The sequence below is a fragment of the Aquarana catesbeiana genome, linkage group LG03 (assembly GCF_042186555.1).
Source record: "Aquarana catesbeiana isolate 2022-GZ linkage group LG03, ASM4218655v1, whole genome shotgun sequence".
Classification (NCBI taxonomy): domain Eukaryota; kingdom Metazoa; phylum Chordata; class Amphibia; order Anura; family Ranidae; genus Aquarana; species Aquarana catesbeiana.
The window spans coordinates 572,429,461-572,450,322 of record NC_133326.1 but is presented as its reverse complement, the minus strand read 5'-3'; the positions used below and the strand labels follow the sequence as shown (position 1 = coordinate 572,450,322).

The window sequence follows — 20,862 nt, the reverse complement described above, 5'->3', positions numbered from 1 at the left end:
ATTCTCCTTCCACTTCACAATTATGTGCCACTTTGTGTTGGTCTATAACATAAAATCCCAATAAAATACATTTACGTTTTTGGTTGTAACATGACAGGAATGTGGAAAATTTCAAGGGGTATGAATACTTTTTCAAGGCACTGTATATATATATATATATATATATATACCCCAGAGGGTGAGGTGCACATTGGTCACAGTAGATTGTGATTAGCAATCAAGCCTTCCCACAGGCTTAAATATAGAGAAAGTTCAGATGGGATTGCTGCACAAAAAATATTTTATTTGAGAAAAATCGTCTTCAAAAGGACATAAATATCCATATAATCAGGCAATCATAATGACAGTTTCGGGCTATTATGGATCACTCCCTTCCTCAGAAAATCATGCCTATACAATGATCACATATGTGACTGAATATATATTTCACTAATTCTTAATTGGAACAAACAAACAATCTGGAATCAATCAGTTAATTAATTAAAGCCTCATTATGTATCATAAAGTTTAAATATGCTACGATCTTGGAATCAATAGGTCACAGGCAGTAACGAACAATGTTCACACCTTGTGGGATATACTGTAACTATCAGGAAACCTAAAAATAAATCAATAAATAATCAATGACCAGAAAATGATATCATAATAACAGTAAAATAATAATAAAGAAATAATGAATGTGAAAATGTTGAAAATATGAAAATGTTAAAAATGTACAAAATATACAAAATTATATCTAAAGATATCCAACAATATGGTACAACTGCACGTACATATCACCACTCCTAAATAGCCACAACCGCAACATCACCAATGCGACAAGTCACACACGCAACTCCACACATGCAATATGTGCAAAATTGCATATGCGACCAATAACACACAAATAAATGAGCGGACTTTGCAACATATGTAAAGCTATGTTATTTATCTCTCTGTTGAACTTAGCTGTACTCGCCACTTTCTGACATTTGTCTATGCTGTTTTATAAATTTTTTATGCATTTAACTTTAAGCAATCATTTGGATCTATATGATCATTGTTTTTAGATATTTTTGTATCAATAAAATAATTTTTTTTAAAAATCTGTTTACATTGCCTTAAAAATTCCAAACATTTGAGGTATTCTTTTTGTCTAATAAATGAGCAGCTATGGACTGCAGCGGCTGTGCATGGCACAGACTGGCTGCATTCCCAGGTCGGTGATTTCCTTGTGGTCCAGTGCCTCCTTAGGAGCCCCACAAAGTCTGCCTCTAGGGACCCTCCGGCCCCCTCATCAAAGCACTGGTCCCACGCAGTAGTGGCGCGGCCTGGGAGGAATCCTCTTCCTCGGCGGGACTCGCGGGATGGGGCTGTGGGCATGGGTGCAGATCATCCCTCTGCTGCTGATTGGGCGCCTGTTGCGGCGCTCGGGAGTGGTTCCGTGGTCACCCGAGCGGCTCGGCGGGCTGTGCGTCCCTCAGGAACCGGACTGTCACCTGGAGCGGCCGGTGTCCCTGTTACTACAATGCCAGTGGAGGGGCCGAGATCTGATGACGGCGCAGTGGCTGGCAGGCTACATGGTCGGGCGGTGAGAGGAGCAGAGAGAGCGGCTTCATTCCGCTTGGCTGGGGGGAGTGCCCGGCTTGTCAGTGATGGGGAACGGCCGGGGCCCTCGCGGAAGATGGCCAGCGTTAATTTTAGTCTTAGGACTAAAATGGCATTTTAGTTTTAGTCTCATTTTAGTCTTCTGCAATTGTTTTAGTTTTAGTCGTATTTAGTCGACTAAATCTCCAGTACATTTTAGTCGAATAAAATGTTCTACGTTTTAGTCGACTAAAATCTCCAGTACATTTCAGTAATTGCAATTTAGTTTTAGTCATAGTCTTTTGACTAAAATGGCATTTTAGTTTTAGTCTCATTTTAGTCTTTTAACTAAAATGGCTTTTAGTTTTACTCGTATTTTAGTCATCTCAATTGTTTTAGTTTTAGTCGTATTTTAGTTGACTAAAATAGTATTCATTTTAGTCGACTAAAATGTTTTACTCATTTTAGTCGACTAAATTAACACTGCTGATGATGTCACGGGCGGCAGGGATGGCGCTCGGCGGACTCCTGGAGTAACGGGCCAGGGCAGCACGGCAGGTCGTGAGAACACTCCCCAGAGGGAAGCTGGAAGAGGAGAGTGAAGAGGAGCCAGTGGCAGAGCCTGCAGTGGTGGAGCACGCGGTGATGACTGGTGGAGGTCCAAGTCCGTTGCAGCCTGGTAAGCGGCCTTTAGGTCTACCCTCTGTGTCTTCTGTGTGTGTCTGTTGCTGGGGGACCGGGTGCTGGGAGGTCTTTGCATGGGGCGGGGTCTGTGTTGGCAGGGGCTGGGGTTGCCATGGATTTTGGTAGGGCAGTGTCCGGAGTGTAGGATCTGGCGCAGCTCTTAGTGGGGTTGAGGGACGTTTTGGGGCGGCTGGACCCTTTATCAGGTGCAGGGTTGCCCACGGTGACCTGGGTTACTCCAGCTGGTTCTAGAGCAAGTGTACTGGGGCCTCCTGGTGGTGGCCGGTGGCACCCTGGCGGCTTGGACTGGGACATTGTCTGGTCCGCTGCTGGCAGCTCCGGGGGTGTCGTCTTCCTCGGGACAAGTGGCTTGACAGATGCCTGCAGTGGGGGACACTGGTGCGGCAGACAGCGGACAAGGTAAGGTGTTGGATTAGGAGGTGGACTGGGTTCGTTTGGTGGATTCAGCCAAATGTGAAGTGTACGTTTGTTTTGAGGGGGCACTAGGAGCATACCTCAAGCAGGAAGTGTGAGAAAAAATTTGCAGGGGTGAGTATATCTACATTTTTTTCCTTCTTCCACTGGAAAAATGTAATATGAATAGAGGTAAGTTGGATGACAGCAAAAAGTAGGAAGAAGAGAAAAGGCAATATAGGCTCATTCCCTGGTCGTTTACCAGTTGGCTTCAGGCATTTGCAATTTTAGCCAGTGTGATAGGGGAAAGGGCTCCAGAGAAGTGCTCCGCTCTCTTTTGTTATTTGGATGCGATGGGGGGAAGCTTATCGAGTCTACGGGGGACTGGCATGGCTCAGGTACGATGAGCATTTCCGCCAGCGCAAGGCGTTACGTCCATCCTTGCACTGGGACCACAAGGACATTTGTCTTTGGATGCAGGTCATGACCTCGGTGTGGTCTGGGACTTCGCTTTTTCAGTCAGGGGCTGGCGGATCTTCTTCCTCTGAACAGTCGGCCAACAAAAGAAAGGGGTGCTGCTGGTCATTCAATGAAGGGACTTGCAAGTTCGTAACGACGTGCAAATATAAACATGAGTGCTTCGGCTGCGGGGGCTCCCACCTCTTTAATAGATGTACACAAAAAGGCAAAGGCAGAACTGGGAAGCTTGCGGGAAAAAGGGAGGACTCCGGTGAGCATAGCAAGGATGCGTCCGTTTCTAGGTAGGTATCCAAACCGTGAGGCGGCGGACCTGCTGGCTTCGGGATTCACCGAGGGCTTTTGTATTCTGTGTAGGCTCCCCCCCCCCAACCTGCAGACAATTTGAGGTCGGCGTTGGCTCGCCTGGAGGTGGTGTCTGCAAAATTAGCAAGAGGTTTAGCTGGGCCACATTGCTGGTCCGTTTAGCTCTTCACCGCTGGATAATTTGGTGGTTTCTCTTTTGGGGGTAGTCCCTAAGAAGGAACCCAACAAGTTTAGGTTGATTCATCATTTGTTGTATCCCAAAGGGGGTTCGGTGAATGAATTCATCGATCCTGGTTTGTGTTCCGTTTCCTACACCTCTTTTGATGCGGCAGTGCAACGGATATTGAACCTGCGCTTTGCTTGTTGCCTGTTGTAAGTGGCAGGGGTGCTATTTCATTAATCAATGTTTGCCTATGTGGTGCTCCATTTCCTGTTCATTGTTCAAAACTGTTAGTTCGTTCTTTAAGTGGGTGGTCCGGGAGGTGTCTGGGCTTCTGTCTGTCATTCACTACTTGGATGATTTTTTGTGTGTTGGACCGGCCGCTTCTAATCGTTGTAGGCTTTTGTTGGCTACGGTTCAGCACACGGCGGAGCACTTTGGCATTCCGTTGGCGGCTGACAAAAATGGAGGGTCCAACTACAGTACTGAGTTTTCTTGGTATTTTGATTGACACTGTGGTCATGAAATGCCGCCCCCCGGAAGACAAGCTGACGGACTTGCGGGCAGCGGTGGTCTCAGCACGGGGGGCTGGCAAGCTGACCCTGCGGCAACTTTAGTCGCTTCTTGGGAAGCTCAACTTTGCTTGTCGGATAATGCCAATGGGCAGGGTTTTTAATCGCTGGCTGGTGGCGGCTACCGCGGGGGGTTCGGGTTCCTGGGCATCACATTCGCCTGACCCGAGAACACAAAGCTGACCTGCTGGTTTGGGAGTCTTTTTTGGATTCCTAACAGCAGGTCTGTGTGGATGTCTAAAGTTATGTCAAGTTTGGATTTGGAGCTTTTCACAGATGCCGCGGGATCGGCTGGCTATGTATGGTGCATACTTTGGGGATCAGTGGAGTGCGGGCCCGTGGCCGTTGGAATGGTGGGAGGCTGGGTTCACCAGGAACTTGGCACTCTTGGAACTGTTTCCGATTGTGCTCCCGGTGGGGCTTTGGGGTTCTCAGTTCAGTAACAAGAAGATCCGTTTTAATTGCGATAATATGGCTGTTGCGCAGGCAATTAATAGTGCGTCAGCTTCATGGCCTCCGGTGGTGCGTTTGTTGCGGCATTTGATGTTGACTTTTTTATGTTGCAATGCTTTTGTGTATGCTGTTCATGTCCCGTGTTGCACTAATTCCTTGGCCAATGCTCTTTCTCGGTTTCAGTGGGACAAGTTTCGCTCGTTGGTTCCAGGAGCAGCGCAACTGGGAGTTCCTTGTCCAGTACAGCTGTGGCGGATTGCCTTGGAGTGACGCTGATTCGGCAGTCGGTGAGTAAGGCTACATGGTCGATATAGTCGAGGGTTTGGGAGGAGTGGTTCGTTCTGGTCCGTGGTTTGGGTGGTGCGGTAGTTGTGGGTTCTTGGTGTTATATTTCATAGGTCAGAATGTGGAGCGGGTGTCGGTGCTGAATAGTAAGTTGGTGGGGTTGGCATTTTTGTTCAAGTTGTTGGGTTGTAGGGATTGTACGAAGGATTTTTTGGTTTAGCAAGTGGTGAAGGGCTACCGCAGGGAGCGTCGACCTGTGGATGGTCGCCGTCCGGTGTCTTTTGAGTTATTGGGTTCATTGTTTTGGGTACCTCCTGATGTGTGTTTGTCGGCCTATGAGTCCCTTTTGTTTCAGATGGCCTTCTCCTTAGCATTTTTTTGGGGTGCTGTGCATTGGGGAATTGGTCTGTTCTTCTAGATGGGGGTTGGACGGTTTACAGCCGGCTGACGTGCAATGTAGTGACAATTCAGTGTTTTTTTACGGAGATCCAAGACGGATCAAGCCAGGTGGAGTGTGAGAGTGGAGTTGTTCGAGGGTTGTCCGGTGCAGGTTGTTTCACGTTTTTTGGAGTTATACCCTGGTCGTGTGGCCCCTTTTTATTGCATGCAGATGGTTTGGCTTTGTATCAGTTCACGGCAGTGTTCAGGAGGTGTCTTGGGTTTGTGTCCGTCTGACTTTGCATCTTATTCCTGTCTAATTGGGCCGCAACGGAGGTGGCGTGTTAGGGGTTAAGTGAGGGGGCCTTACTTAACCCCCAAGGCGCCAAGAAGGTGCAATAGGAAATTAATAAGCTACCCCTGGCCTCAACCTTACCTCTAGCCCTAAATTTGAAAATTATCCCAAAACGAGGGAACTGAGCACCCAATGAAGTGTATTGCCAGACCATTGTTCTGCTCAAGGCTGGATGGCTGTCTAAGAGGAAAGCAATACAAAACATATGGCGACTACCATGCTGCTATACTTCACCTCCCTCCTGGGTACCATATGGGTAGCAAATTTCTAGAAGTGTCCTTTGTAGAAATCTTAGCATGGGTCCTAACTGCTTGCCAGATGTACAAAAAAGCCATGGTGTTTTAGCCATTATATTTACCTTCAATGTCAGCCTAAACCCCAAACCTAACACATTACCCTACAGCTTAATCCAGGTTTTCTCAAGAACCACAGAGAGGTGGTCATTCTTCCTAATGTCCACAAGTGTAAGGAGCATTCTTCCCATACTTGCCAACAGTCCCGATTTTCCCAGGACAATCCCGATTTTGGGACCCTCATCCCGATCGGAGCTCGTCCCGATGATATTCCTGGGATTTTGCTTTTTGTCCCGGGAAAATCGGGAATGTTTTAGCAAAAACAGACGCCGTGAGGTCTAATCCCCTTGTGTTCAGTGGAGAGGGGAGGCCCCTCTCCACTGAACACAGGAGAAACCAGGTGTTGTAAAAAATCTCTCGACCTATGCAGAAGGTCATGGTGCAGCTCCATCACTCATACAGCTGTTGGCCGGGCTTTACTGCGCATGTGCGACTTCACTGCCCTTAATCACGCATGCGAGTGAGCTATCCGCAGTCGAGGAAAATTATGGTCTCGAGCGGGCGGGCGGAGGCGGAGGCGGAGAGATGGTTAGAACGTCAGCACCAGAACCAGCCCCACCCACCCCACCCCACTAATCATGTCCATGTCGGGAAAAATTATGGACTTGAGCGGGCGGGCAGAGGCGGAGAGTTGGCGGGAGGGGCTGCGTTTGATGGGCAAAGTGGCAGATGGGCACAGTGGCTGCGTTTGATGGGCAAAGTGGTAGATGGGCACAGTGGATGTGTTTGATGGGCACAGTGGCTGCGTTTGATGGGCACAGTGGCAGATGGGTACAGTGGCAGATGGTCACAGTGGCTGCGTTTGATGGGCAAAGTGGCAGATGGGCACAGTGGATGTGTTTGATGAGCACAGTGGCTGCGTTTGATGGGCACAGTGGCTGCGTTTGATGGTCAAAGTGGCAGATGGACACAGTGGCTGCGTTTGATGGGCACAGTGGCTGCGTTTGATGGGCAAAGTGGCAGATGGGCACAATGGATGCGTTTGATGGCAGAACAATGTATATAGACTGTGCTATGCACGGGGGGCCCGCTCCCCTCTCCAAGCTCTGCTCTATCTCCCCCTCCCACCAACTCTCCGCTTTTGCCTGCTCGCTCAAGTCCATAATTTTTCTCGACCATGTACATGGTGAGTAGGGTGGGTTGGGCAGGGCTGGTGCTGGTGCTGACATTCTAACCATCTCTCCGTCTGCGCCCGCCCGCTCAAGACCATAATTTTCCTTGACTGTGGATAGCTACTGCTCATGCGCGATTAAGGGCAGTGAAGTCGCACGTGCATGGTAAAGCCCTGCCAACAGCTGTATGAGTGAAGGAGCTGCACCAGAAGTGACACGGTCGAGCTTCTGCATAGGTCGAGAGATTTTTTACAACTCCGGCTCCGCTGCTGGGGATGGACGCTGATGTGAGGAAGACTCCGCTGATGGGGACATCAGATGTAAGGAGGACTGATGGGGACACCATGGGCATGTAAGGAGGACTGATGAGGTCACCAGATGTAAGGAGGACTGATGGGGACACCAGATGTAAGGAGGACTGATGGGGACACCAGATGTAAGGAGGACTGATGGGGACACCAGATGTAAGGAGGACTGATGGGGACACCAGATGTAAGGAGGACTGATGGGGACACCAGATGTAAGGAGGACTGATGGGGACACCAGATGTAAGGAGGACTGATGGGGACATCAGATGTAAGGAGGACTCTGCTGATGGGAACACCAGATGTAAGGAGGACTCTGCTAATGGGGACACAGATGTAAGGAGGGCTCCGCTGATGGGGACACCAGATGTAAGGAGGGGCTCTGCTGATGGGGACACCAGATGTAAGGAGGGACTCCGCTGATGGGAACACAGATGTAAGGAGGGCTTCGTTGATGGGGACACCAGATGTAAGGAGGGACTCTGCTGCTGGGAACACAGGTTGTAAGGAGGGGCTCTGCTGATGGGGACACAGATGTAAGGAGGACTCTAACCTCGCCCCCTTTGAGCCACGCCCATTTAAGCCACACCCACTATTTTGCATAAACTATGCGCATATTTCAGTGCACCGTTTTTAGTATTTCTAAGCCATGCCTACAAACGCATGCCACGCCCCCTAATTATAATGTGACTCTGCCCACAGCCAAAAAAGTGTCCCTAAAATTTTTTTTACAATGTTGGCAACTATGTCTTCCCACTAACCATCACACTACTGTATCATGAGTTGTAGATATAGTATTTTTTAAAAGGGGTTCCCTGAGACAGAGGCATAACTAGAACCTTCAGGGCCCCAGTGCAAGAAACCATGAAGGGCCCCCCTGACCCCCCCCCCCCTGCATCCTTTCACAGCTGATCACAGATCACGGTTGATCACATATAAACAGACTTACTGGTTATCGCCAGTCCTTTTCCTCCCATGCTGTATCTGTGTGAGGAAAGGAGAGCTGTTAGCCAGCAAGACTGTGAGTACATGACTATGGTAATAAATATGGCTTTTTACCTGCTATGCCAATAACCCCACACTTCCATCTAATGACCACACCATGCAGAATTGGAGTAAATTGGCCATAGCAGCCATAGCATAGCAGCTATTTTTTATTAACCAAAATATAAATATCCGATAATTAACATATCATAACATGTCAAAACATAACATCCAGTTAATTAAAGAAAGGAGCCCAAGGTCCCAATAGGCATAAAACCAAACCACACCTGCTAGTCACTTCTTTTTCCCCTTGCCTTGTTAAGACCCGTAACTGACCTAGCCCACCTCCCCTGTGTACGGGCCACCATATCTGACCATACTATTAACAAGTCCGGGTAAGCTAAGCAAAGCCAAAGAAAGTCATATTTAACATCCAGGATGAACTCCCTCATGGACCATAGCCCTGAATCGTTCTCCCTAGCATGTACCACTAACACATCGGGGGCTCTAGCAAACCGAGCATAACGCCCAAACTCAGGAACCACTCTACTCCACATTAGACCGGGCATCCCGATCCAACGAACCACCGCCTCCTCCCTAGGAATGCCCAATTGATGCCCGTCAGGCCGTACATCAGCTCTTCTCGCTCCCCAGTGAACGTATGAGTGGCCCAATATCCTAATCAAGCAGGAACCCTTCACTGTAAAGAAAAAACAACAAAAACACCACACACATAGAAGCAAGAACATAAAGCCAGCCTCCCCCTGAAAACAAGAGGAGACAAACAGGACAGCATACAGGCACAAACCCCACATAGACTAACAAAAATCATAACAAATGAGGACAAACATATAAGCGATAACGCAGAGAATCCCACCTGCCAATTTGCCGTAAGGCCCCCTCACTTAACCTCCAATGCACCAAGAAGGTGCAATAGGAAATTAATAAGCTACCCTTGGCCTCAACCTCACCCCTAGCCCTAAATTTGAAAATTAATCCCAAAACGAGGGAACTGAGCACCCAATAAAGTGTTTTACCAGACCATTGTTCTGCTCAAGGCTGGATGGCTGTCTAAGGCCCCTTTCACACTGGGGCGGTTTGCAGGCGCTATTGCGCTAAAAATAGCGCCTGCAAACCGACCCGAAAGTGCCGCTGCTTTGTCTCCAGTGTGAAAGCCCGGAGGGCTAGCAGGACGGGAAAAAAAGTCCTGCCAGCAGCATCTTTGGAGCAGGGAAGGAGCGGTGTATACACCGCTCTTGCCCTTTGAAATCAATGGGGCAGCGCGGCTATACCGCCGGCAAACTACCTCTGTAGAGGCGCTTTGCGGTGGTTTTTAACCCTTTCTCGGCCGCTAGCGGGGGTAAAACTGCCCCGCTAGCAGCCGAATACCGACGGTAAAGTGCCGCTAGCAATAACAGCGCTTTACCGCCGATGCCGCCCCCACCCCAGTGTGAAAGGGGCCTAAGAGGAAAGCAATACAAAACATATGGTGACTACCATGCTGCTATACTTCACCTCCCTCCTGGTCACCATATGGGTAGCAAACTTCTAGAAGTGTCCTTTGTAGAGAGCTTAGCATGGGTCCTAACTGCTTGCCAGATGTACAAAAAAGCCATGGTGTTTTAGCCATTAAATTTACCCTCAATGTCAGCCTAAACCTCAAACCTAACACATTACCCTACAGCTTAATCCAGATTTTCTCAAGAACCACAGAGAGGTGGTAATTCTTCCCTATTGCACCTTCTGAATCAAAAATTTATTTATATGAGGGAGATCATTTTATTTTACAGATGAAGATTATATAGAAATTGGAAGTTCCTGCACCCAAAAACATTTTAGTTGCCAAAAAATTACATACCGTAATACGAAAGCCAACCCAAGGTCTAGGTGGCATTTACCAACCATTGCCTGCCTTCGCCTGTCACTTCTCCCTAAAATGATACCAGTTTAAGATTGTATGCAGACAGTATAAGACTGAATTCTTCCCTGATCCCTCCTTTGTAGCAGATGATCACCCATACCAACGTCTGCCTTAAGTGCCCGGCATTAAAAGGTTTAATTTGAAAGTGGTCAAGATTCCAAAGGTATCTAGAAACCGCGTGCCCGAATTAGCACATACTTGCTGTGTTGCCTCTTGCCAATTTGGACTCGGTACAACCAGGAACAGATGCTGTAAATTCTAGGTTTCCGATTACAAAGCTGTCTTATCTGTGCTTTGTGTTTCAACACCATTTGTTCAATTACCTGCAGTTAATATTTTACATCGAATAGCTGTGTGTGTTCACGTGAAGCCTTACAATGCACCGACAATTACACTAAGTGCTTGTGAGTGGATGTGTTTCGAATGCCATTCCTTTGGACACACCCAACAGCTGCAATGTGGGCACTGCAATGAAAGTAGGATTTGTTTGGGAATAAAAAAAATATATACTTAAAGAGGGTGCCCTCAATACACTTTTTATTGTTTTATTCTGAAGCATAATGCAAATAATTTCACCCAATACAATTTTTTTATGTAACATCGTGTAGGCAGGGGCCTACTCGATAATGTCAATATTATATTGGCTATATAGGGTTAATGTAGTGATGTTTATCATGATAATAGTTTTATACTTATATTGTCACTGTCAAAGTGTATCTCAAGCTAAAACTTTATTTTAGATATGGATAGAATGTGGAAGGGTTAGAAACTTTTTTAGGTTTATATTGGTGATTCTCCCTCTCTGATGACCATTGTGACTGGGACAGAAAGTGTCGGGAGATCCTGAAATGGTGCCATAGTTTTTAGCAGCAAGACTTAAGGTGGTTGTAAACCCTTATACCCAGTGAATTGACTGGCCTCAGGTGGTACACAGAGATGAAACAAATCCACCTACATAGGTTGTACCTGTTTATCTGCAGTCTTCTCTTCTCTTGTCTGAGCTGTCAGAAAAGGAGCAAAGAGCTGATTGAGAGTGAGAAGAGCCCTGAGATTGGAGGGAAGGGAAACACCCTCCTACACACAGCACACAGGACCAGAGCTGAGGCTGTCAATCAGCTGGAGATCCCTTCCCTGTCACCTGTGAAAATTTGTCAGAAGCGATTCATACTGATAGCAGAGGAATGAAGCACCAGACAGAAATGACACTTAGTGCTCTTAACTGAGACTATATATATATATATATATATATATATATATATATATATATATATATATATTTATTTATATTTACAGCCAGTAAAATAAGTATTAAACAGGTCACCATTTTCTGGGTAAATATATTTCTAAAGGTGTTATTGACATGAAATTTTCACCACATGTCGGTAACAATCCATGCAATCCATACATACAAAGAAACCAAAACAAATACGTTCAGAAATTAAGTTATGTGTAATAAAATGGAATGACACAGGGAAAAAGTTGAACGCGCTAACTAAAATTTATTTAATACTTAATTCAAAATCCTTTCTTGGTAATGACAGCTTTAAGACACCTCCTGTATGGAGAATTTATATATATATATACAGTCCTGTGCAAAAATTTTAGGCAGGTGTGAAAGAATGCTGTAAATTAGGGCTCTGTGGGGGCCAAACCATCACGTTCATCGTTATCCTGCTGCAGATTACATTTGATGGTATGGCATGATAGATAAGAGTCTGCTTATCACTCCCCTTATTGCTCAACACTCCCCTTATTCAACCCCGCTACTATAGACAAGGTTGCTAAACTTATTTCTAACGCTGACCTAATCACATGTCCCCTGGACCTTGTTCCCTCTCAAATACTGCGGTCACCCTCTGACTCTATCCTACACTCTCTAACCCACATCTTTAATTTCTCCCTCTGTTCTGGCATCTTCCCCAACTCTCCCGCAAACTTAAAAAGCCTTCCTTAGACTCCACCATCCAACAGCCTATGCCCCATCTACTTGTTCCCCTTTTCCTCCAAACTCCTTGAACGCCTGGTCTACAACCAACTGAGTGACCACCTCATAAGGTATAACCTTGATCCCCTTTAGTCTCGATTTTGCCCTCCACACTCCACAGAAACTGCCCTCATAAAACTCACAAACTTACTAACAGCAAAAACCAGTGGACACTATTCTTTACTCCTACTTCTGGACCTTTCGGCTACCTTTAATACGAGTGACCACCCCCTCCTCCTCTTCAAAAAACTTTACTCCTTTGGTCTCTGTGACTGTGCTTTTCGCTGGCTCTCATCCTACCTATCCCACTACACCTGCAGTGTCACTTACAATTCTACTTCCTCCTCTCCTCTTCCTTTCTCTGTTGGGGTCCCCCTAAGGTTCTGTTCATGGACCTCTCCTATTCTCAATCTACACCTCCTCATGAGCTCATAATATTTCCTCCCCCATGTGCTCTTTCCCCTCACTCCTCTGTCAAGATCAGTGACACAACCATCAACCCATCCCCACATGCCAGGGTACTAGGGGTTATCCTGGACTTTGAACTCTGCTTTTGGCCTCGCATCCAATCACTTTCCAAAGCTTGCCGCCTCAACCTCCACAACATCTCAAAAATATGCCCCTTCCTAACCAATGACACCAAAAAAGCTCCTAATTCACTCCCTGGTTATCTCTCGCCTCCACTACTGCAACTCCCTCCTCATTGGCTTACCTTTAAATAGGCTATCCCCTATTCAGTCCATCATAAATGCTCCTGCCAGACTCATCCACCTCACAAACCGCTCAGCGTCTGCTACTCCTCTCTGCAATCTCTCCATTGGCTGCCACTAGCCCAGTGAATTATATTCAACATACTAACAATAACCCACAAAGCCATCCACAACTTGGCCCCAAGCTACATCAGAAGTCTCAAAATACCAACCAAATTGTTCTCTTTCTTCCTCCCAAGACCTCCTTTTTTCTAATTCCCTTGTCATCTCTTCCCATGCTCACCTCCATGATTTCTCCCGAGCCTCTCCCATCCTTTGGAATTCCCTACCCCAATCTGTCCAACTATCTCCTACTCTACCCACTTTTAGGTGAACCCTAAAAACTTTTCTCTTCTGAGAAGCCTATCCTGCCACCACCTAACAACTGTATTTTTTCCTATCAGCCCACCCCCCCACAGTTATTACCTTTTGTATCACTTGACCTTCCCTTTTAGATTGTAAGCTCTAACAAGCAGGGCCCTCTGATTCCTTCTGTATTGAATTGTATTGTAACTGCACTATATGCCCAAACATTGTAAAGCACTGCGCAAACTGTTGGCACTATATAAATCCTGTATAATAATAATAATCTGTCTGTATTTCTCCGCATTGAGCACACCATTGATCCTGACCAAATAACCAACTCCATTTACAGAAATGCAGCCCCAAACTTGCAAGCAACCTCCACCATGCTTCACTGTTGTCTGCAGAAACTCATTATTGTACTGCTCTCCAGCCCTCCATGAACAAACTGCCTCTTGCTACAGCCACATTTTTTAAATTTTGAGTCATCAGTCCAGAGCACCTGCTGCCAGTTCATATGTTTTCCTACATAGTTGAGTTGCTTAGCCCTGTTTTTAATTGAAAATATGGCTTGGCAACAATTCTTCCATGAAGACCACTTCTGCCCAGACTTCTGTGGACAATGGATAGGTGTACCTGGGTCCCACTGGTTTCCACCAATTCTGTGCTGATGGCAGTACTGGACATCTTCCAATGTTGAGAGGAAGCAAGCATGATGTGTTTTTCATCCACTGCATTAAGTTTCCGTGGCTGACCACTGTGTTTGCGGTCCTCAACGTTGCCTGATAAATGATGTTCCTCAATGCTGAAAAATATAGACAGATGCCTATCCATCATGCCATACCACCAATGAGATGTGTAATTGGCCCCAAATTTATTCTGCAGGAGGACAACAACCACAAATGTAAAGCCAATATCATTAAGAACTATCTTCAGCGTAAAGAAGAACAAAGAGTCCTGGAAGTGATGGTTTGGCCCCCAAAGAAAGCTGATTTCAACATCATCAAGTCTGTCTGGGATTATATGAAGAGACTTTTGAGGATTTGAAACTACATCCACAGAAGATCCACAGAAGATCTGTTGTTAGTTCTCCAAGATGTTTGGAACAACCTACATGCAGAGTTACTTCAAAAACTGTGTGCATGTGTACCTAGAAGAATTGTAAATTGATAAAATAAACAATTAAAACATGGGAGTAGCATCAGGTGTCGCGGAGATCGCAATTATGACCCCACCCCACCTCCAGGGGGCCCGCTGCTCTGCTCCCTGCTGTTATATTAAATTTTCCCTACAAAATCCCAAAACTGGAGTCCAGCTCCTATCTGCTTGTGTCCCCCTGGTGTCCCAGCCAAGCTCTATAATCCAGTAATCAGCTTCCAGTTGTATCCTCAGTCCAAACCCCTCTCTGCTCTCATTGGCTGGGGAGAAGTCAAGTGTGACTGCATTTTCTAAATAGAGTGGAGGACCGGGACCAGCCTGGAGAATCATGGCAGTGTGCTGAGGTAGGAGAAGAGCACTGCTCGGGAGCAGAGACCACTGCAACTGAGCTACTGAGAGGTAAAGCACTGCTCTGCTCACTCACCTAACGAGTTGTCTCTGTACCTCAACACCCTGGGATGATCATATTGGGGGGGGGGGCCAGGTCATGTCATTACTAGGATGGGAAGGAGAAGCGAGGTCATGTCATTACTAGGATAAAGGGGACAAAGTCATGTCATTACTAGGATGGGGGGGCAAGGTCATGTCATTACTAGGATAGAGGAAGGAGGGGGTGAGGTCATGTCCTTATTAGGATGGGGGGAAGGTCATGTCATTACTAGGATGGAGGGAGGAAAGGGTCAAGGTCATGTCATTACTAGGATGGGAGGGTGGGGGCGAGGTCATGTCATTACTAGGATGGGGAGGAGGGGCAAGGTCATGTCATTACTAGGATGGGAAGGGGGGTGAGGTCATGTCATTATTAGGATGGGGAGGGGGGTGAGGTTATGTCTTTATTAGGGTGGAAAGGAGGGGGGGTGAGGTCATATCATTACTAGGATGGGGGGGAAAGGGTGAGTTCATGTCATTACTAGGTTGGGGGGAGGGGGCGAGGTCAGGTCATTAATAGGATGGGGGGTGAGGTCATATCATTACTAAGGTGGGGGAGGGGATGAGGTCATGTCATTACTGGGATGGGGGAGAGGGCGAGGTCATGTCATTACTAGGATGGGAGGGGGAAGGGGGGGTCATGTCATTACCAGGATGGGAGGGGTGAGGTCATGTCATTACTAGGATGGGGATGAGGTCATGTCATTACTAGAATGGGAGGGTGAGGTCATGTCATTACTAAGATAGGGGAGAGGTCAAGTCATTACTAGGATGGGGAGGAGTGGGCAAGGTCAGGTCATTAATAGGATGGGGGGGAGGGGGCGAGGTTCTGTCATTACTAGGATAGGGTGAGGGGTCAATGGCATGTCATCACCAGGATGGGGTGGGAAGGGGCGAGGTCATGTCATTACTAGGATTGGGGGGGCGTGGTCACGTCATTACTAGGATGAGGAGGGCGAGGTCATGTCATTACTGTGATGGGGGAGGGGGCGAGGTCATGTCTTTACTAGGATGGAAAGGAGGAGGGGGAGAGGTCATGTCATTACTAGGATGGGGGGAAGGGTGAGTTCATGTCATTACTAGGTTGGGGGGGAGGGGGCGAGGTCAGGTCATTAATAGGATGGGGGGCGAGGTCATGTCATTACTGGGATGGGGGAGAGGGCGAGGTCATGTCATTACTAGGATGGGAGGAGGAAGGGGGGGTCATGTCATTACTAGGATGGGGGGTGAGGTCATGTCATTACTAGGATAGGGGTGAGGTCATGTCACTACTAGAATGGGAGGGTGAGGTCATGTCATTACTAAGATAGGGGCGAGGTCATGTCATTACTAGGATGGGGAGGAGTGGGCAAGGTCAGGTCATTAATAGGATGGTGGTCGAGGTCATGTACTAGGATGGGGAGGAGGGGGCGAGGTTCTGTCATTACTAGGATAGGGTGAGGGGGCAAAGTCATGTCATCACCAGGATGGGGTGGGAAGGGGCGAGGTCATGCCATTACTAGGATTGGGGGGGCGTGGTCACGTCATTACTGGGATGGGGGAGAGGGCGAGGTCATGTCATTACTAGGATGGGAGGAGGAAGGGGGGGTCATGTCATTACTAGGATGGGGGGGTGAGGTCATGCCATTACTAGGATGGGGGTGAGGTCATGTCATTAGGATGGGGAGGAGTGGGCAAGGTCAGGTCATTAATAGGATGGGGGTCGAGGTCATGTACTAGGATGGGGAGGAGGGGGCGGGAAAATTCAGAATGTTTGTTTTTTAATTCTCTAGCAGCTGGCTCCAGCAAAATGGCCGCCGGCGCCGCCGCTAGATCTTCTACCTTGTGTTCAGTGAAGAGAGGAAGGGGGCTCGATCCGTGCAGCCTATGAATCGGCTTCTTTAGCTGCACGGATCGGCCCCTCCCCTCTCCAATGAACACACGGCCCCGGTGTCTATCAGCACCTGCGCAGTACGGAGCGCACACTATCCACCGGCCGCTCCTGGAGTTCCTGCCTGGACGTGTGCTGGGGGGCATAATGTGCTGGCTTCTCCTCATAGACTGCGGCTCCGCTCGATGGATGTCACGGGGGCTGGTCTGGATGTCACAGGGGGGGCTGGTCTGGATGTCACGGGGGGCTGGTCTGGATGTCACGGGGGGGCTGGCCTGGATGTCATGGGGGAGCGGTCTGGATGTCACGGGGGGGGGCTGGCCTGAATGTCACAGGGGGCTGGTCTGGATGTCACAGGGGGGGCTGGCCTGAATGTCATGGGGGGGCTGGTCTGGATGTCACAGGGGGGCTGGTCTGGATGTCACAGGGGGGGGCTGGCCTGAATGTCAAAGGGGGGGCTGGTCTGGATGTCACGGGGGGGTGGCCTGAATGTCACGGGGGGACTGGTCTGGCTGTCACGGGGGGCTGGTTTGGATGTCACTGGGGTGCTGGTCTGGATGTCACGGGGGGGGGGGCTGGTCTGGATGTCACAGGGGGGCGCTGGTCTGGATGTCACAGGGGGCCGTATAGTCTGGGTGTCACAGGGAGAGGGACCATATAGTCTGGATGTCACGGGGACACAGATGTAAAGAGGACTCTGCTGATGGGGACTCAGATGTGAGGAAGGCTCCGCTGGGGACACCTGATGTAAGGGGGGCTCCGCTGGGGACACCTGATGTAAGGGGGGCTCCGCTGGGGACATCTGATGTAAGGGGGGCTCCGCTGGGGGCACCTAATGCAAGGACGGACTCTGCTGGGACAACTGATACAAGGACGGACAGCTGGTAGCAGGCGACGTGGCAGGTGACACGCTCAGGGATCCCACTGATTCAACATTATGGTGAGTCACAGGCCCCGGAATCCAAGATGGCGCCGCCGCGCAACAACAACACAGGCACACCATCGCTCAAAAAGACGGGCAAGGGGCTCCCCAGTGCCTCTCAAGGTAACGGGTCTCTCCATAACAGACCGGACTCCCCGATCCTATCCCCGGAAATCCCGGGGATAGATAGTTGCTCATTTGCTCAGACTGTACAATCTGCCAACACACAGGGGCCAGCACTACCTGAAGGCTGGAAAGAGCTGATCGCCCTTCTCCCTACTAAAAAAGACATTTCTGACTCTGCAGCCACTATTGTGAATACCCTTTCTAAAGAAATCCATGACCTTAAGCAGAGGATAGATACGGTGGACTCTAGGGTATCCGAGGTGGAGACATCCACTTCCCACCTGGAGTCCAGAACGTCAGCCATGGAAAGGGCTCATGTTGATTATAAAAAGCGCCTGATCCTGATGCAACTTTCCATAGATGATGGCGAAAATCGTAGCAGGAGAAACAACATCAGGGTGCGCGGCTTGCCAGAAGTCACATCAGGGGGTGATCTCAGAGCTACGATAGTGGCCATATTTAATCGATTGCTGGACAAACCACCTACAGATGAGTTGGAACTAGATCGGGTGCACCGAGTACAGGGTCCTAGGAGAGGAGATGATCCCGCGCCGAGAGATGTATTGGCGAGATTCCATTATTACACAATTAAGGAAGAAATTCTACAAAGGGCATGGACCCAAGGCCCCTTGGACTTTGATGGTGCTTCTGTGCAACTCTTCCCAGATTTATCGCGACTCACCCTGCGTATGAGAGGCCAACTACGACCATTACTGGAAGCAATCAGAACAGCAGGTGCCACATACAGATGGGGACACCCCTTTCACTTGATTGTCCTGAAAGGGAACAACTCTTTCGTGCTGCGATGGCCGGACCAGCTTCCTGACCTGTTTGGTTTCTTGGCGATCCCCGGTTTCTCTGTACCCAACTGGCTGGACTTCCCAACTACATTCAACAACCCACGTTCTGCATCTCCAAGACCCCAAAGACCCAGCAGACGACAATGGCGCTCAAGATCCAGGATATCCCCGAGAGACAATCTCACCTCACCGGAATCTTGATTAGACTGTCCTCCCTGAGCTCATAACATATCCACACGGTTCCGTGAGTGGGTCATGTATAGTTTAAGGGGCTTATTATGTATGTATGTTACTGGGATGCCTTGCCCCTTGGTGCAGAGATGTAATGCCTAAAATGGTTGTCTAGACCCTAAATACTGTTGGGGCCTTTTCGCGGCGCCCCCCCCCCCATGTCTCCGCACTCCTAAAGGGGGCATTTTTGTTACCCTCCGTTTAACGTTTCTCGTTAATTTTTTGTTGGGGACATGGGGTGGCGGCGCTGGGGGTGTCCTGATTCCAAAGACACGGAATTGTGTATAGCTTATTACTGTTCTGATACTTGACATTTGAGTTCACTAGGATAGCTAGGTGGCGGACAGAAAGTTGGTGTATGTGTTCCACTGTGCGTTTATGTGAACTGCTCTACAGGGGTTTACATACACACGGCCTGAAGGTTCTACACATAGCAATAGAGAGTTGTTCTTAGTCCTTTTATTATTTTATGTTCCGTTTATAGCGGTAATAGTTTGATATCTATTATTATACCGGTTCTCTCCTGTTGACACGTCTCCCGCTGTGTCGCAGAGACTCGTCTTCCACTCCCACTAATAGGTAGCGCATACGTGCGCAAGGCTTAGTATAGCAACAGTTGAATAATTTATTTGTCCTTCCTAGTATTTTTCTTCCTCTTCTCTTAGCTTCACTTCCTTCTTCCCTTCTCTCTCTCCCAGTCCTCCCCACTACTCCTCCTCTGCCTTCCCCCCCCCCCCCCCTTATATCTCTCTGAGCAATTTTCCCTTTTTTTTTTTTTTTGCTTGGTATTGGTACGCGGCATGGCCCCCCCGGGAATTCCCTCAGGTTCGCGCACACGAGGTGAGATAAAATTTACCTCCCTCAACGTCCGGGGTCTGGCGACACCGGAAAAACGCTCCAGATTACTCTCAAACCTGAAAAAAACACGCTCGCAGGTGGCATTCATTCAAGAAACGCATTTCAAACAGTCGGCAGTTCCCAGACTTCGCAACAGGGATTTTCCCAATGTGTACCACGCTCCCTCCCCTTTGTCAAAATCGAAGGGGGTTAGCATATTGATAGCCAGATCTTTGCCGTGGACACTGTTGGAGGAGAGAGCGGACCCACTTGGGCGCTACCTGCTCTTAAAAGGCAAAATCAGAAATACCACAGTGACCCTGGTCAACGTCTATTTCCCAAATTCTGACCACCTGTCCTTCTTGCGATCACTTATCCCCTTAATCCTAGAATTCCGAGAGGGTTTGTTTCTGATGGGCGGTGATTTTAATTTTGCCCCCGAGCCTCTTCTTGACGTTTCGAGAGGAGCGTCTCACTTGTCCTTCGCCTACCTGAAAAAACTCAAACAGGAATTGATTGGCCTGCAGTTGGTGGATCCCTGGAGGATCATGCACCCGGAGGAGAGGAACTATACCTACTTCTCTGCGGTGTATGGAACATACTCCAGGATAGACTTCTTCCAGATCCAGCATAAAGACCTCCCTTATGTTACTTCATCCCAAATTGATTACATTTCCCTATCTGACCATGCTCCCACGCATGTAACCATATGCTGGGACACGGAACTCAGATCCCCCCCAACATGGAAACTAAACGAGTCATTGTTACAAATCCCTGAAGTACGTACAGAGATAAGTAGGGCACTAACCAATTATTTCTCAGAAAACACAGACCCCTTGATGTCCGCAATGACAATATGGGAGGCCCATAAATGTGTAATAAGGGGTGAACTAATTAGGATAGGGGCTGCAAAAAAAAGGGAAAGAACCAAACAGATCGATCTTTTGATATCCCAGGTGCGGTCTCTCGAGCTGCTACACAAGAAGTCTTTGGCTGAAACACACCTCAGGGCTTTATTGAAGGCTAGGGGTGATTTGAAGGACCTTTTGTACTATAAAACGCTACAGAATCTGGCTTGGGCCAGAAGATCTATGTTTGAATTCTCCAATAAGCCAGGTACCATGTTGG

General features: G+C 48.2%; 1 long non-coding RNA gene across 1 annotated transcript; it reads right to left on the bottom strand.

Annotated features, from left to right (window-relative positions):
• Window positions 1-273: 273 nt before the first annotated feature.
• LOC141134650 (uncharacterized) lies at window positions 274-10,548 on the bottom strand. The gene is made up of 4 exons (XR_012243256.1): window positions 10,426-10,548; window positions 10,263-10,335; window positions 8,370-8,404; window positions 274-598 (listed from the first exon to the last, which is right to left on the bottom strand). It is a non-coding gene; the product is annotated as an uncharacterized lncRNA (long non-coding RNA).
• Window positions 10,549-20,862: the final 10,314 nt, after the last annotated feature.